The 15,241-nt window shown below is 44.3% G+C and overlaps 1 protein-coding gene across 3 annotated transcripts in view; it reads left to right on the top strand.

Moving 5' to 3' along the window:
- The first annotated feature begins 2,813 nt into the window (after window positions 1-2,813).
- HELZ (helicase with zinc finger) overlaps window positions 2,814-15,241 on the top strand; it is a 236,890-nt gene continuing 224,462 nt past the window's right edge. The window contains exon 1 of one of the 3 annotated variants that reach the window (XM_053295358.1): window positions 2,814-2,860. The gene's annotated coding sequence lies outside the window, so the exon portion shown is untranslated. Of the gene's footprint in view, window positions 2,861-3,084; window positions 3,106-13,622; window positions 13,748-15,241 lie in introns of those variants that run through there. The other 2 variants (XM_053295360.1, XM_053295359.1) reach the window with 2 other exon arrangements.

The raw sequence follows: 15,241 nt of genomic DNA, 5'->3' as shown, positions 1-15,241 counted from the left end.
CTTGCCCCATGAAATGCTGTTTATTTTAACCTCTTTCCTCACTCCACCTGATATGAGCTAGGAATGCCCTTGCCACTACTGTGAATGCTTGCGCGCAGGGGTGAAGCCACCACTGTACAAGGGGGGGGGGATGTCCCTGGGCTGCCAGGGGGCACTTCCTTGCTCCTCCCCCAGGGACCCCTTTGTCCTCCTTCCACAGCCAGCTGGTGAATAAAGCGCTTGCCAGCTGGGTACATGAGGCACGGCCCCCTCCCTCTCAGCCAGTGCTTTGCCCCCTCTTCTTGATATGGGCTGCACACCATCAGCACATTGACACAGGGTGTGTGGCCAGTATTGGGAAGTGAGGCCATGCAGCCCATCGTCCATCCCAGATGGTGCTTTGTTCAGGCACTGGCTAGGTGCTTTATTTTTCTGTCTCACTCAGAGCGAGGCAGATAAAGTGCCAACTGGGAAGGAGTGGGAGAGGGGTAGTATGGCCCTTCTTCCAGATACTGGCTGTGCTCCCCTGCATTTGATGTTGATGCAGGGGGTGTGGCTGGTGCAAACGCATTGGTGCACACAGAGCTGCAATTGGGGAAGGGGCCACTGGCGGGAGCTTCTTGTCCAGTCACTCGCAAGCTCCCTACACCCTTGCTTGTGTGCCACTGCTGCCACCTCTGCAGTATGGCCTGAGAATGTTGGATAGCTGTATGCAGATGGGAGGGTGTTGTCCTTTGCTTCAGGCAGCAACATGTCTCGGACCACCACAGTCTCAGTGGAATATTAATTGTGTGTTGAAGCAATGTAGCCACTAGAACTGCTGGGGCAATGGCCACCCAAGGGGCTCTGTGTGACTTCAGAAACTTCATGGGTGTTGAATTGCTCTGAGCAATATCTTGAGAGGCACAAAGAAAATCTGAATCCTTCTTTCTACTTCCACTTCTATGCAGTGAGGTCGGGTTTAGATTCTGCAGTCTGATTCTACACATGATCACTCAGTGCATAGCACAGAAAGCTGCCTTATACCAAGTCAGACCATTAAGCCATCTAGTCCAGCATTTTCTACACTGACTGACAGCAGCCTTGGGTATCAAAGAGAGGTCTTTCTCAGGCCTTCCTGAAGATGCCAGGGATTATACCTGTGACCTTCTACATGCAAAGTATGAGTTCTGCTACTGAGCTACAGCCCCTCCCTGACTGAAGTTTGTGGGGCTTATTCCCAGGTAAGTGCTCATAGTATTGCAAACTTAATGTCCTCGTTTAACAAAATACAAAGCTGAGTGCCAATTATTTCACCGCTTCTGCAAAAGTGTGTGTGTGGGGAACCCTTATGGGAAATATGCAGATTATGCTCACCAACCCCAGAAGCTGTTGCATACATTAGACTTCATAAACCGCCCTGAGCCATTTTTGGAAGGGCGGTATAGAAATCGAATGAATGAATGAATGAATATGAGTTAAAATTTATTTAAAATGGGCTCTGCATAAATGGCCAGAACACAGGTGGTTTCAAGCAGATGGCACTGGTGACTTTGTTATGCCCTCAGTTGGTCATGTGATTCTAGAGAAGTAAATTAGGGTAGTTCACTTTGCTAGACCTATAGAAATACAAGTATACCATGGTATGCTAGTGGGCCATGCGGCACTTCCTGGTGTGCTGAGATGATGTTCTGAATCAGCTGCAAAAGTGGGAAGTTTCCACTTCTGCAGCAGACTCACCTTGTAATGCACAGGGAAAGAGGCACCCCTTCCTGATGCATAAAGGACAGAATCACCTCCAAATGCAGGGAGGTGATTTATACTCCCCATGTTTTTAGCTGATACGACCCATAGTGCACAGGGTAGGAGACACTCCCTTCCTGATAACTAATGGAGTGAGTTGGTTCAGGCAGCCGCTTTTGCAGCTGACCTGCAACAAAAGGATGGGAAATACAGTACTGTTGTACAGTATATGACAGATTTAGTGATGAGGCTGGCATGCTGCCCTGAAGAAATAGTTACTTACCCTTAGCAAGTTGGAGAATGGCAAAGTGTACCGTTTTAGGTGGTATAATACTTGTGATAGGGGGCTGTGTACATATTAACGATTTTCTCTTCCCATTGCTCTAGCACTCTTTCAGGCATCACATCTGTCATAACTACCTTTAATAACATCTTGTACATATTACAGTAGGTGTGCAAAGTGTTATTACATCTATAATCTGGAAAACGATTAAATGACCAAAAGCAGTGCTTTCTCCTTTAACGGATAGTTGATAATCTTTGTCTATTTTCATAGTTTTGTATGCTTGTTTTTATGTAAAAATGTACTATTAAAACATTAACAACTAAATAAATATGTTCTGTATCACAGAAGGATGCAATCAGTCACACAACGATGTATATGCGAAAGTGTCGTGTTTTACCAGGCACTTCTTTACGTTATCGATCCACGCACCACACGCCCCCACCATGATAGCGCTTCCAAATCTCGACCAAATTTTGCGCCGCACGCGGAGGCTTATAGGATCCGCCGAGCCGGTTGTTTCACTCTTCCTGCAAAAAGTAATGTTGAAAGAATCTTGCAATAAACAGCCAGCTTTTGCTCCGTGATCTCAGAAGCCGCATCATAGCAACCATCTTGCCTCTCCCCTCTCCTCATCCTCACACTTTCCCCGTGGCGGCGGCGCAGGCAAGTCTCTCCCGGCTGTTGAGTCCTGCCAGTGCCGGAGCTCAAGCGCCCCCCTCCGCCCCCAGCGGGCTCTCTTGCCTGCCTAACTTTCTTTGCTCTGTTCCTGGTGTGGGAGAAGCGGGGGGGGGGGGGAGGATTTTTTTTTTTACCCACAATGCTTTGTGGGGACGTTGACAAGTGGATCCAAGATGGCGTAGAAAGTAATGACAGGTAAGTCAGGACTTCCCCATTTCCTCGCTGGGAGGACCAAGGGCCAGGGGGCCTGGCTCGAGTAGGGACCGCGGAGGGGGTCGACGGCTCCCCGGTGCGGCGCACCACCCCGTGGGGTTGGGCTGAGCCCCCCAGCCCCGGGAGAGGCTGAGCAGTGCTGGCTGGAGAGGGCCCTGTGTCTGCGGAGGGGCCTGCAGCAGCGGCAGCTCAGGGGCTGTTTACAAGCAGGCGCCGCCGGAGTCCAGGTGCCCGGCGCGCTCCTCGGGGGGCGGAACGGCTCGGGGGGCAGAGCGACCAGGAGGGCTGCGAGCGGGCCCGCATCGGGGCAGATTGAGACACCAGTCTGGGAAGTAGCGCTGCCTTAAACGGGTGGTCCCTTCCCTCTCCAGGACCCACTCCAAGGGGTGGGGTGTGTAGCTGGTTTCCGTCTTTCAGAGGCAGAATAAAATGTTTGAAACTTGCGTGTGTAAGAGTTGCAGCCCAAGCAAATAGGGAAGCCTTTGAAGGGCGGGGATAGAGTCGTAACAAAACATTCCTCCAGGATCGTATGGGTGAAGTCTTTGTGAAACGGAGAAGACAAACTCCCACATTTAGACGGGACTGGTGTTTCCCATTCCCCCCACTGCCGTGGAGCTGGCTGGCTCCTGCAGATATGCATGCAGACTCCTCCGAGGAGCACTCTTTCCGTTAATGAAGTTGGAAGTAAATAGTAGAGGAATCAAGTGGGTTTTTTTTTATTTTTTTAAATGCCTGAGAAGTTTAAAGGGAACATTTCATAGAGAATTTGTCAGTAATGGGTGAATGGAGAGTGATAACTTTCAAGTGATTCCCATTGCATTTTTTTTAAACCCTGTGTTTAAAAGTAATTGCAAGTGAAAGCCACATTAAAATTAATTGTACAGTGAAGGCGGACAATTAGTACTGTTTTCTGCACCACACTCTAGAAATGTGATCATAACTGAAAATATTGATAATGTATGGGGAAAATACGTGGGGAAATGTATGGGGAAAATACCTTTTCTTAAAGGGAGGAAAAATGATTATTGAAATATGCTGGAGCTTGTTCTTCTGGGATGGTTTGAAGACTTAATTTTGGCAGTTTGATCATTGCACACCTTCTGCAAACTCATTTTTGCACAACATATTTTAAATAGAGAGAGAAACTTTGTAAAACTTATCCTCTAAAAACTGATGGTGAATTCCTGGGTAGGACAGCTTGAAGACAGGAGGTTATGTTTCCTGTAGAGCTCAGAAATCTTAGGCCTGAAGCCTGCAAGAATTTGCACACCACCAGAAAGAAGGAAATTCTTGGAACTCCGTATAAATAAAACATGGCAAAATACTCTTAAATACTATTTTGGCATTTTACTAAATTTAGATCTATGCTTATGTGATCTGTGCTTGTTGGGAGATTTGTGAGTCCACAACAAACTGGAAAAAGATTTTTAATAATTTAATTGAAAAATGCATGAGTGAGCCAAAGAAAGTGAGCATTCTCCCCCCACCCCGCAGTAAATTCTAATATTAATTAATATTTGATTTGCATTTCCTTCACAGAAAATGTATAGGCCTTACTTTTTACAACATAACATCTCAAATGAAGTGACTGAGTTTAAAATTCATTTCCTTAATTTTGTAGAGGTGTTGTGTGTGTGTGAAGAAGTTTTCCTTTTTCAGTTAGGAAGCCCAAAGGTAGAAGGCACTGTACAATGTAGAAGGCAAATAATTACTCCCATTTATTCATTTGTGACAAAATCATAATCACCTTGGAGGAAAAAATTAGAACGGTCACTGCTTATGCAGCTAGTTTTATCATTTTTGCAAGTAACACTTATTTCTTTCTCTCAGCTCCCAAAATCTTGTACTGTATTATAAAGGAGAAACCTAATTTGTCAATGCATAGATTAATATTTACTAGAATGGAGAGAAGACTGAAAAGGTTATGAAAGTTTATATTTTATTTGCGCAGATAGGTGACAAACACTTTAACCGTGGTTTGCAAATAATGTGATCCTTAGAAAAATCTGAAGTATTGCAATGGTTTCCCAACTCCAACTCAAAACTAAGTTGAACAGGATTCAGGAAGGCGATCTACTACTGGAATTATTTTGTTGTTTGTGAGTCACTTTGTGGTCCCACCCTTAGGTCATTCTGCTCTGTGCCATAATGCCTTCATCTTTGTTGCTGGTGACATCACCACCACAATCTTCTACGTACGCCTCCCAGTTTTGGGAATTATTGTACTACTGATCACTTGTATAATGTTCCGTGGATTGAAGGGGCTTCGCCATACCAGAGCTGGTTATGTAACCATGACCTAATTTGCAATGAATTTTTCATGTAGTTGTCGTTGAGGCTTATGTGCAACAGTGCACCAAGGAAAAATACTTGGTGGTACGTGACTGCTGGTGTAGGGTAGGGATGTGCACGAAGGGCTCATGCAAGTGTGGGTGGGGTGGAGAGCGGTTTCCTTAAAAAGCAGGTCCTTACCTGCTCCTTTGCTGCCCTGCTGCGTTTTCAGGCATGGTGCTCGCTCTACCAAAGGCAGCACACAGCTGTAGTGCTGTTCCCTGTAGCCTATGTGTGGTGTAGGCATGCACGTGGCCGCTGTGTATGCCACCGCTCAGCCTTAGTTAGAGCGCCGTGCCCAGGAAAGCAGCGGTGCGACAGTGGAGCTGGTAAGGACCTGCTTTTTAAAGGAACCGCACCCTGCTGGACTGGTTTGGCTGTGGGAGCCTGGGCCAGTTCAGCGCTTCCCAAAGGAGGCACTGGACTGGTTTGTGCACATCCCTAGTGTAGGGTAGTGGCTATTGAGCTGTGAATCAGGAAGTTCCTGGTCTAACGCTCCCTTCAACCATGAACTCGCTAGGCCTGCTAGCTCTCAGCACCGCTTCTGTGATATGGGTACAATAATATTAATCTACCATTCAGGATTGTTGTATGGAATACTGGGATACTATATGGAATATTGGGATACCGTATGTGAAGTGCTTTGAACATTTCCTCCCAATGATGAAATAGTCCAGTTAATAGCCCTATGAATCATGTATCAAAATACGCATAAGACTGAGGATTACAAAACCTCACTTTATACTTTTTCTAGCTTACGCTATTCCTCAGTTCCTGCCTCAGATATGCAGTTTCCCTTCCCTGCCTCTTGCATGTGCAATTGTTTATCTTCACACTTTCTCTAATGCATATCCCTGTCCCATATAATGTGCATTGCCAGCCATTCTTGGAAACCGTGGCTCTGTGCTTCTGCCATGTCTGTGTCTTGGGCACATGCCCCCAGATGGATTCTGTTCTGGCCTAACCTAGCCAGCCCTCTTAGGCAGAAAACTCTCTATGCTTTGACTGCCGTTTTTGTATCAAGATCTTACCCCCGCATTTGTCCTTGACACTACCAGCACATGTCCCTTTGTGGTTACACTCTGCATTCCACAATAGTGGAAATACTTCTATCTTTTTTGATAAAGCCTGTGTTGCACCGTTGGGGTATACTCCTTTCAGTAACTGAGGTGGTGAAGAGAAAATGCAGTTGCTTGTGCACAGCTAGTCCATCATTATTGCACTCCTAGGGCAATACATACAGGAAGCTTCTCTTAAGTTCAGTGACCTATAAAGTAAGCTGGCATTAATAATTTGTGCAGGACCCATCTTTGACTCCTGTCCCATCGTTTGACCATCTTTAAATTGTCTTTTAGGGAAAGGCCCCATGAGGGGCATTCCGATTTTAATACCTTTCTTTCTCAAGCAGGAGATTACTGCTTGATATTATTTCAGGAAATGGTATGGTTTGTTGATGTGCAGTGCTAAAAGTTTGCTTTTCAGACAGCACATGTTTGCTTCTTAAAGACACCATGTGTTAAAGACAAAGTGAACACGATTATCTGAGCATTGCCTAGGGTTTTGTGTAAAAATGTATTAAACCAATCCTGTGTTTCTTAGGTTCCTGACATGCTGCCGGCCAATATATCTGGTCTTAAAAAAATTTTTTTTTGTATTGCAGTGTCTCTTTTCGTTTTTCCAGGGAGGAGGAGATTGTTAAAATAGACTCTGCCACTTTTAAAGTTCACATTGGACTTGGCTTAGAATAAAAACCTACTTTGTTTACTGTCCTGTATATAGCTAGGTTGGAAATTAAACAGAGTGAGCATTTATTTTCACCACCTCTTATTGACAAAACTCTTTCAAGTAATTGCGACTTTCTTCTTAATATTTGGAGCAAAATATAATGCTGAGGCTCTGTCAGATAGTTATTTAGAAGCCAGCGTGGTGTAGTGGTTAGAGTGCTGGACTAGGACCGGGGAAACCCAAGTTCAAATCCCCATTCAGCCACGAAACTAGCTGGGTGACTCTGGGCCAGTCACTTCTCTCTCAGCCTAACCTACTTCAAAGGGTTGTTTTGAGGAGAAACTCAAGTTTGTAGTACACTGCTCTGGGCTCCTTGGAGGAAGAGCGGGATATAAATGTAATAATAATAATAATTCCCTCAGTGATCCTATGTGGAGTACCTTCTGTGATGTCTTGTGAGGATCCATGTGTGCATAGAAGCATCAGCAGCAGTTAGCCACAATATTATTACCAATAATAATATTATTACATTAGAAAAACATTTCTGAACAATTCTTATGATGGTATTCTAATGTACATTGCCCCTTCTCTGCTCTTCTGGAAATGTGGTAATGAAAGCACAATTTTTATTGAAGTTCAGTGCTCTTTTATTCTTGCCCAGTGCAGGTTTTCTGTACTCAGAAACCTATGGTATTAACTATTTTTTGATATATCCACCTTTTCCTGGCCTTCATGGCAAATTATGCAAGCAAAAATGATAAATAAGGCCTGGTTTCTTGGAATGGGAAGCTATCTCTTAATATTTCAGAATTCAGTCTGCTACTGGAGTCTGAAAATGAACGTTATTCAGAAGTAGGTATCACTGATTTCGGCAAGACTTTTAAAATCTGTATTTTTAAATGCTCAGGAATATCACTTGGGCATTTCCCCCTGTTTCATTTAATACGCATTACCACCATTTGCAAGTTATGCTTTCCCCACTTTAAATGCCTCACATCCCTTGCAGGTAGTGTGGAAAAATATATTTTCCCACCTGTGTATCCTGGATGCTGACAGATACTGCCCTGCAATTGGACTGAAGCAATTCCACACACTCTCTCTCTCTCTCTCTCTCTGCCCCCACTCACTGGTGAAACTGATGAGGTTGTAAGAAAGCCTTGTCAGTTGGTTTTGTTTTAAAGCATTACTACATGTACACCCGTCCTAGTGTGCATACATGCTGTTTTGACAGGACCCTCCACACACTACAAAACGTCCTTTCTCCTCTTTGGAGCTGCAGCTATGGGAAAAAGAAGTGGAAGGGAGATCTTCTACCAGCTTTGATGACACTGATAAAGCTTCTTATAGCCTGTCAGTTTCACTGCAGGGCAGAGAAGCGGGGTGGGGAATGGTGAATGAAATCTGCAAATTCCCAAATGTGTACAGTTCAGTGGGGGGGGGGGAGGGAATAAAGGTGACTGTAGAACATTAAAAAGTGCTTTGGATACTTACTAGTAATGGAAACATGTAAAGTAAAGTGTGCCGTGTCGACTCCTGGCGACCACAGACCCCTGTGGTTGTCTTTGGTAGAATACAGGAGGGATTTACTCTTGTTGCCTCCTGTGCAGTATGAGATGATGCCTTTCAACAGCTTCCTATATCACTGCTGCCCAATATAGGTGTTTCCCATAGTCTGGGAAACATACCAGCAGGGATTCGAACTGGCAACCTCTGGCTTGCTAGTCAAGTCATTTCCCGCTGTGCCATTATGTGGCTTACTTATTTACAGATACTTACTGGTAATGGAAGCATGTAGAAACATTGAAATGCAGTTTTAAATCTACCTTACATTGAAATGCAGTTTTAAATCTACCTTTCTGCTTTGCCATAAATTGATTTAAAACCTGCATTTCTTGGTTCAAACATACAGACTAATGATGGGAGGGAGTCTCAAAAGCCCTGTAAATGACCTGGTTGAAACTTGTATTTCAGATAAGAGTGCTTAGTGCTGCTGCTGCTGTGGCCAGTATCACTGGGATGTGAGGTTCCTAGTGGAAGAGTCTGGTCCTGTTTTCTGTGGAAAGCAAAAAGAGCATGGAAAACATACTGTGCCCCTTCTATTCAGTTTCCAGTAGCTGAAAGATAAATTTGTACGACTCACTCTGTGTGTTTTTGTTGCTCTCTCTCTCTCTCTCTCTCTCTCTCTCTCTCTCTCTCTCTCTCTCTCTCACAGACAGACAGACAGACAGACATGTACATGCCCACACAGGCAGACAGAGAGAATTAGCATGTACCTGGGTGTGTATTCTTGCACAATTTTCAACCAGCAGCATGGCCATTGGATAAAAACATTGCTTCCTCACCCTTCTGCTAATTTGTTCATTAGGAGCCCAGCTTAGCCATTGCTGTTGCTTTCCTCTGTAACCTGCACCCATAGAAGTTTGCAGTGATCATATTGAGCACAATGGAATATTTATTATTAATATCTAAATTTTCTATTTTAAAAATACCCAAAGCAAATTGCAAATTTAAAAACTACTGAACAAGTAAAAAGAAAGGGAGTTGCAGAAGGTGAAGTGGTTCGATGTTACATTTTCGCCCTTATAGAATCACTTGTTTTCTTCATCTTCAGATTTCTTAGAACTTCAGCTTACATTTTAAGAGTTAAAGGTAAAGTGTGCCCTCAAGTCAATTTTGACTCCTGGTGCTTAAGAGTTAAGCCTTTATATTACAGAGAACTGTTTAAAATGCCTCTTAATTAGCAGAATTATGCAAATCTGAATGGTGTGTATAGTTGAATAAAAGGTAGCTGCTCACCACACCTCAGCGGCGCGGCTGTTTTGTCCCAGCCCCCTTTACCCAGGGAGCACGTGGGACAGGGAGCCGCCTTTGATTGGCTCCCGGGCACTTCCGGTGCAAACCGGAAGTGCCGAGCCCGCAGCGCGCCTGCGCGGGCTCAGTCTGCCTCTCGGAGGAGGAGCTGATCCTTTGAGGCTTGACAGATCAGGGATGACGCTTGACTCCTGCCCCTCCTCAGGCAACACCCCATCCGTATGGCTGTGCAGCGTTGGTGGGGTTGTCCTGGGGGGGTCAGAAACCTGACCTTAGGTCGGCGGAGAAGGGCGCCTCTGCTAGAGAGCGGATGAGCTGCCTGGAGCCAAGGTGCTATCGCCATGGTTGGTTAGGTGGGGGCGGCCACGGCGTGGCCGGCCTATTAGGCACCGCACTGTTGTGGGGGATGTCTATGCAATCCCAGCCAATGAGCCTGTACCATAAACTTCAATGAAATCGACCGTTCCTTCCATAGCAATGTCTCCGTGTCTCCTTGGGGGGTCTGGGCACAAGTACTTGGATTTTCTGGCCATAGAATTAATGGGTGATGGTTAGTGTTAAATGGTAGGCGAACCTACCTCTGACTGAGTGCTTCTGATATAGTGGTGGGGCGTAGCTTTAACTACAGACCTACATACAGTTAACAAATGGAATTTATTTCCCACTCAATGAGTTTAAGATTGGAGTGCAAGTCAGAGATTAGGGTAGTATTTAGGATTCCCTTTGGAGTTAGGTTGTCTGTCAGTCTTATTATCAACAAAAAGAGGAGCCATACCCATGTTTAATACAGAGATCACTTTATTGCTGAGCCACAAAAAAGGCCTGTCTTTTGAAGTGATCCAAGTTAGTTTTGCAAATCCTACTGTGATTTGTTTCTGTTGCACAGTCTCTAGCAATACTGGTACTGAAATCTGCTTGAGTAAGGTGAGTGTTGTGTAATCTCTGGGTTTATACTGCCTGGGGACTACATCTCATGATCTTGCCTGTTTATAAAAGGCTAATGCTCTCAGAAGGTCTAGTGAGTAAACAGTGAAAGGATAAGGACAGCTGAATAGTTGATCTGAATGCTTGTATATTTTGAAACTGCCAGAGGTATTAAACAGAAATTTATACCCCTAGTTTTGGGGTAGTTTGCTCTAGACTTACAAGGGTATGCATTACTTGCTTATGTTCAGTTCACATGACACATTTTATGTGGTGTTGAGATTAAATTAGTCTGATATTAAGCCTTTAAGATATTGGCAATATTAGCCAACATTAAGACTAAGATTTGCGTGCTGGGAACATTTCTTCTGGGGCACAGAAGGGAGGAGTGATTTTCAGTGATCCCCTCTTTCCCTCTGCAGCTGTCTGTGCCTCCCAAAAATATGCTCCTGAGGGTACCTCAGCCCTCAGGGACATATATTTTGGGAGGCACAGGTGGTTGTAGAGGGATGGGGTTGGTTTGTGAAAACTTGCCCCTCCTCTTTATGTGTGAATGGCAGCATTTCCTATGTGCAATTCTTAGTCTGGATGTTGGCCACTATGTTTCCTTTTTCAGGATTTACTGAGGTACATTTTTTTTTGAAAGTGATCTTAGATGTTATAAAATAAACTAGTGACTGAGCTTGCACACGATCCCGGCAGCTGGCCCTTAACCTTGGCTAAAGGCTGGGTTTAGAAGTTGGGTTTGGCTGGGCGGGAGCTTGGCACTCAACATGAGAAGCCTAGCCCAGGCTAGACTGGCATAGCTTGGGTTAGTCTGCTCATGAGAAGAGCCTTATGCTCTTGCAATTTTTAGCAATTATCTTAATTGGACATACTAGTATTTAGGAACAATGGCAACAGAAACCTAAGGAAGTTTTACAATGGAAAGCAGAGTAGTTTTATACTATATACAATACCTCTGCAGGAGACATTTTTACATTGTGGACCATGGTGTATGCCCAGGTGATCTGAGAGTCTACAACAAAATATTAGAAGCATGTGTTGCATGCTTTCCCCAACTTCTTGTGTATACTTTGAGGTAAAGGTAAAGTGTGCCATCGAGTCAGTGTCGATTCCTGGCAACCACAGAGCCCTGTGGTTGTCTTTGGTAGAATACAGGAGGGGTTTACTGTTGTCATCTCCTGCGCAGTGTGAGATGATGCCTTTCAACATCTTCCTATATCACTGCTTCCTGATGTAGGTGTTTCCCATAGTCTGGGAAACATATCAGCGGGGATTCGAATCAACAACCTCTGGCTTGCTAGTCAAGTAGCTGTACTGAATATATGTAGTAGGGATGTGCACGAATAACTTTGGTGCTGGGGGGGTAGTACTTTAAGGGCGGGGGAGGGTGTACTCACCCCTCCCGCCGCATTTCTCCCACTGGTGCTCTGTTATCTTTAAGCCCCTCGGGGTGGCAGCGTTCCTCCCTGCTGCCCAGTTTCCCCCATTGGCCAGAAGTGGCCAGAAGTAGCGAGTGCGTGTGCGCCCGTTGCGTGCACATGCCCGTCTGCCGTGCATGCGCACAACGTGCGCATGCGCGCTCGCTACTTCCAGCTGATGGGGGAAACGGGGCGGCAGGGAGGAACACTGCCACCCCAAGGGGCTTAGAGATAACAGAGCACCGGTGGGGGAAATGCAGTGGGAGGGGTGAGTACACACTTCCCCGCCCTTAAAGTACTACCCCCGCCGGGCCGAAACCCCCCCCCCCTGCCCCAGCGCCGAAACATTTTGGAGGCCTTTATAATGGCCTCTGAAACGTTTCAGGCACATGCCTAATATGTAGCAAAAGGAAATGGGAAAGATTGCTAAGTAGCAGACAAGTTTTGCTCGGTTTGTACATGTTCTGTGTCACTGAAATATTTGGAGTGAAAATGCTATTTTTCATGGCAGTTCTTTTTAATGGAACACAGTGAAGAAGAATGTGAAGTCTTTCAAATGGCCTCCTATGGAGTGGCTATAACATACTAGTAAACTAGTCAATAACAAGTAGACTAGAACAGTGGTCCAAAATACACCATCATCTGAGAACTGCCATTTTAGAGATAAAAGTACTGTCTCTGTGTTGTTTGCTCATATTGTCTGGCATCCAGACTAATGTTACACTGGCTGAAAAATGTTCCACATGCAATAGGGAAGAGGTAATTTTTGTAGATCTTCCCTTCCTTTGGAACCCGCTATGCCTCCCCAAAACATGCTCCTGAGGGTTGCAGGACCCGCTGGGATGTATTTTTAGGTGGCCCAGGCAACTGCAGAGGGAAGGGGACATTGGCAAAATTTGTCTGTTGCCTGCTGTGTGTGTTGACATTTTCAGGCCATTAAAACACGAGTCTGGATGTCAGCCACTGTACTTAAAATATTCACATCTGTAATTCTATTGTAGAGATACATTGGCATATTTAAAATCGCTCAGCACCTTTGTAGACTTCTTTCAGCATTTTGAGGAAACATCAAATATATTCTTTCAGCATTTTGATATACTTTGAGCAAACATCCAGCAAACAGTTTTGTAGGTTGAACTCTTAAACAAACATGCAGGCTTACATCCAAGTAAACGTGCTTAGGGTTAAGTTGTATTTTGATGTAATAGGCAACCTCTGTGGGCAGTCAAAATATAAATATTAAAAGAAAGCAATTCCCTTGTGTAATTAAATAGGTGCTACCCAGATGAATCAAGAGTGTGCAAATTGTTGGTTTGTGTGCGTGTTCTGTTAGGGCAGTTTTCAGACTGTGCTCCAGGGATGCCTGAGATTCCTTGGAAGCTTATCAGGGGGGGAAAGATAAGTAACAGAAGGCTCAGAAGGCTGCACAGCTGCACTCTGCAGCTGTGGGGGGTTTAGGGTGTGTTCTGAGTTCACACTGGATAAAGGCAAGGCCCAACAGCCTTGCCTGCATCATAACTGATATGCACCCTAGAACAAATCCCAAATTCCTTTAACAGCCAGGAGTTTCTTGGGTTACAATTCAGCATGGAAGGGGTTCTCTGAAGGCAGAATGTTTGGAAGCCACTATGTTAGGCAACTATACTTGTTTGAGGTTGGTGGAATGTAGTCTCTTTATAAGATATTAACCAAAGCCTGAGGGGGTGAGGAGAAGCCACCTGGTTACTGAATAAACTGTCAGGCATTCTCCACTTCAGGGTTTCGTAATGTTACATAGATATTATGCTACTCTTAATCCTTTTAAGATTTGGACTATGGCCCCTTTTTGGACTAGTGGGATCTTTTTTCTGTCTTGGGAGGGAAAAGCTTTCATAAATGCATTTTAAGAGTAAGGGGTTTTAAAATGAAGTCTCTTATATAATACAGAGGATCTTAAACTGTGGTCCATGAACTCCATCTAGGTGGTCTACAGAAAAGCTGCAGAACAGTCGAGAATATCTGTAACTTGTCCTGCACTTTTAAATTTTGTTATATATGAGTTGTGTGCTTCGATTTGTAGAAGAAAACAAAGTTTATTAAGTAGTCTGCTGAGACCCCGTGCAATTTTCAAGTGATTGATGGGGAAAAAAGTTTGAAAATCCTGGTTCTGGAATATGCTTTCAAAGTATTGCTCTGATACGGAGTGTGAGTATTTGATAGGAAAGTTAAGAAAATCTTTCCCCATGGAATATCCACAAACACCAGACTGCAGTTCTCAATTTTGTAGTATTTCCAAGCTTATTGTGTTGAAATGTTCCTACAAGTTTGCTTTTAATGAAAACTGTATTATTTTAGCTTCAAAGGTTAATTACTGTTGTAACTCAGAAATGTCAGAAACCGTAAAAAGTAAATATGGGATGAGAGATGTCTGGAATGTGTGTGGTTGATTTATGGGAGGTTTTTTAAAAAATTGTTTAGAGTAGTTGGTGATGCTATTCTTGCCTCATTCTGCAGGTTCATGAAAGAGTAGGGATGTGCACGGAACCGCGGAGCTGTGGTCCCACGCCAGGGTGTGTGTGTGGCTCCTTAAGGGCGGGGGAGGGTGCACTTACCCCTCCCACCGCTTTTAGATAGGTTATTTTTATATAATATACTGTGTATGTATCTCTCTCTCTCTGTGTATTTGTATACATATGCACACTTCTGGATGCCTTCTTGCACTACAGCTTCCAGCCCTTCCTAAAAAGCTTTCTCAGAGTTGTGGGGCTCTTGGGAGTAGAGTGGGATATTATGTGGGGAGCTGCCAATGACTGGGAGAGCTGGCAGAAATTATACCCCCGCTTGCATGAACAGAAATGTATTTTGTCAAACACAGAACTAACAATGGAAATGAAGAACCCGATTAGTTAATAAATCCCATTTCCTGGAGGTGGTATTTCCTGTGTGCAGCAAGAGTAAATGTTAAAAGTAAAAGCTGTAAATACTACATTAATTGAAGAAAATGGGTGTTATCAAGACTTGAGTAGGCATTGTGACTTTCACCACTGATTTATTTTTAAATTATCTTTCCTGTGTCAATTTACTTTTGAAGACATTACTAATCTAGAGGAGAGTTGTTTATGACGAAGAATATTTATATAATGCTTTTCAACAAAAGTCCCCAAAGTGG

This window comes from Hemicordylus capensis, chromosome 2 (genome assembly GCF_027244095.1).
Source record: "Hemicordylus capensis ecotype Gifberg chromosome 2, rHemCap1.1.pri, whole genome shotgun sequence".
NCBI lineage: Eukaryota > Metazoa > Chordata > Lepidosauria > Squamata > Cordylidae > Hemicordylus > Hemicordylus capensis.
The sequence above is the reverse complement of the archived record's forward strand: the minus strand, read 5'-3'. Positions and strand labels throughout refer to the sequence as shown.